We start from the raw sequence: 2678 nt of genomic DNA on the forward strand, positions 1-2678 counted from the left end.
GTGAGTTAACTGTTTTGGTTTTGTAATCCTGAGCCATTATGTGTTACTGTTCTTCATCTGAACTTTAAACTCACTAAAAACTTTGGTTTAAAATTATTTTAATATTTATTTTATCTTCTAGGTAGTTTTGCTTCCACCGTAATGTTACTAGTGTTCCTGACTCTGTTGTGTGTAGATTAGTTTATATGAAATAAACATAACCATTCTTATGTTGCTATCTTGGTAAGCATTTAATTAATTAAGAAAGCTAGACAGAGCTTGAAATTGTATGTCGTGGGAAAGACTGTTTATTGAATAATATCTTTCAAATTTCTTATTAAAATTTTTTTCACTTTTTAAAATTTGTTAACCCCATACCACTTTACCCTGAGTCTTCATCTCACTTCTTGATTTTGATAAAGCTGAATGTATTTACTACTTGGTGTCAGAGTATCAGAAGGGATACTGTGCCTCATCAGACCCTTCTAAAAAACTAAGAGCTCTAGTTTTTGATGATCATTTGTATGATACCAAAATGCAGCTTGATAATATATCAAAATATGTGTCCATCTTTGGGGGCCCCTAACATGAGAAGGACATGGACCTGTTAGTGTAGAGGAGAGACGCTGAGTTCATTAAGGGGCTGGAGCATCTCTAGTATGAAGACAGGCTGAGAGAGCTGGGGTTGTTCAGCCCAGAGAAGAGAAGACTGGGGAGACCTTAGAGCACTTTCCAGTACCTAATGGGTCCCTGCAAGAAGCTGGAGAGGGTCTTTTTACAAGGGCATGTAATGATAGGACAAAGGGGAATGGTTTCAAACTGAGAGAGTAGGTTTGGATTAGATATTAGGAAGAAATTATTTACTGTGATGGCAGTGAGACATTGGAATAGGTTGCCCGAAGGAATTGTGGATGCCCCATCCCTGGAAGTGTTCAAGGCCAGGTTAAGTGGGGCTTTGAGCAGGCTAGTCTAGTGGAAGGTGTTCCTGCCCATGGCAGGGGTGTCAGATTTAGATGATCCAAAACCATTCTGTGATTCCTTGAAAATGTCATAGGAGAATGGTGTTGAATTTACTGTTTGACATTCCAGGCAGAGTTCAGCCTGTTTGGGCAAAAGTTCACCCTGCATCTTCTTCTGTTTAGTGACTGTCACATTTTTAGAATATCAGTAGATTAGACGGTTACCACAGAAGTTTAAGCCATATGGTTACTACAATTTCGGAAATTAATTTCCATAGCAGATAATTGGAACATACCAGAGAAGATCCATCTTGCATTCAGATAGGGTCTTGGGCATCCTTTGGAACAGAGAATAAGAGTAAAGGAGCAGAGATAACATAATCTTTATACAATGAATATTGGGTCTGATTATAAGTTTAGGTTCAGCACTCACTCTTCACAATTCTATGTGATACAAACTGTAAGTACATCTTGGGACCCAAATAGGATTAAACACCATAGGTGCTTTGTACTCTCAGGGCAATCAACAGCTTCTAATTTAGTTGCAGTAGGTGCCAAGTTGTTGTTTCTACTGTCTGAATCAGTTGAATACAAAATTCCCACTGATCTGAAAGCAAGCATGGTTGTATCATTTGCATACACATAAAGAAGCAAGACTCTACTTGGTGCAAGTTAAATGGGTTGTTGCCACTGAATCTCAATAGTTTTGCACCTGACACATAGGGCTAGTGTAAAATAGTACGTGAGCTGAGTCTCAGTGCTGTGTCCTATGCTGTAGTTTTCAGGCTGGGATAAAAGGGGGAGTGAAGATTTATTTGAGTTTCTCATGAGGCTGCTAGTCTCTGTACCATCCATTGCTGACAGAAAGCAGAATTCCTGCAGTCTCTTCTTACTCCTTCACGCAAGTAAGAAGGCGTTTGACAAAGCTCAGGAAAGACAGATTAGCTCTATGGTAGCTCAGACTGTTGTTCCTTCAGAGGCAGAACTAATTTAAGATACTTCTTCCTCTCTGCCTGTCAGAAGTTTTCCCTTCGCTTAGATGCATTAAAATTTTCATGTGGTTATGCAGGAGCTATGATCCGTGGGAGAAGAACCTTTGATGTAGAGTATCATCTTATCATTATTCGGAGGGGAATCTGTGTTCATACTTATGTGTCTGGGTAGGTTTTAAGGGGTTTAAGTATTACAGATAATTTGTAGTTCAGACACGGCTGCTTTTAGTTGTTGAATTCAGCCTTAAAGAACTGAACTGCAGCTCCTTCATTGAATGTCAGTGCATTAAAAATTGTGTGTAAACATAACTATTGGCAGAAAAACCTATTACTTCAGTGTTTGGTGCACACATAGAATGTAGGCTGGTTTAGTTTACATAACAAATTGCACATTAGAGAGCTCTGGGTTGCAGCTGAATGCAGTCTGTCCTAAAGTATTGGAAATGAGAGCTCCTGTGTGATGAAAGAAAGGCAGGAAAGTTAATCAAGCATTGTTTTGAGAAATTGTCCTGACTCCCTCAAATATGCAAATGGTATATACATGTTGTGTCTATATAAAGGCAAATGTGTTTACTAATTTAATAATAGGAGACTTAAAAGATTTTCTCATCTGCACTTGGTAGGTTTTGTCTTTGTGGAAAACACTGGATTTTCTAGAGAGGTTTATCGGACCTGTTTGAATATAGGTAATCAATGAAATATGGGAACTTACTTTTGTAGTTTAACTCTACCTGGTACTTTTTATTTT

This window comes from Acanthisitta chloris, unplaced genomic scaffold (genome assembly GCF_000695815.1).
Source record: "Acanthisitta chloris isolate BGI_N310 unplaced genomic scaffold, ASM69581v1 scaffold21301, whole genome shotgun sequence".
Lineage (NCBI taxonomy): Eukaryota > Metazoa > Chordata > Aves > Passeriformes > Acanthisittidae > Acanthisitta > Acanthisitta chloris.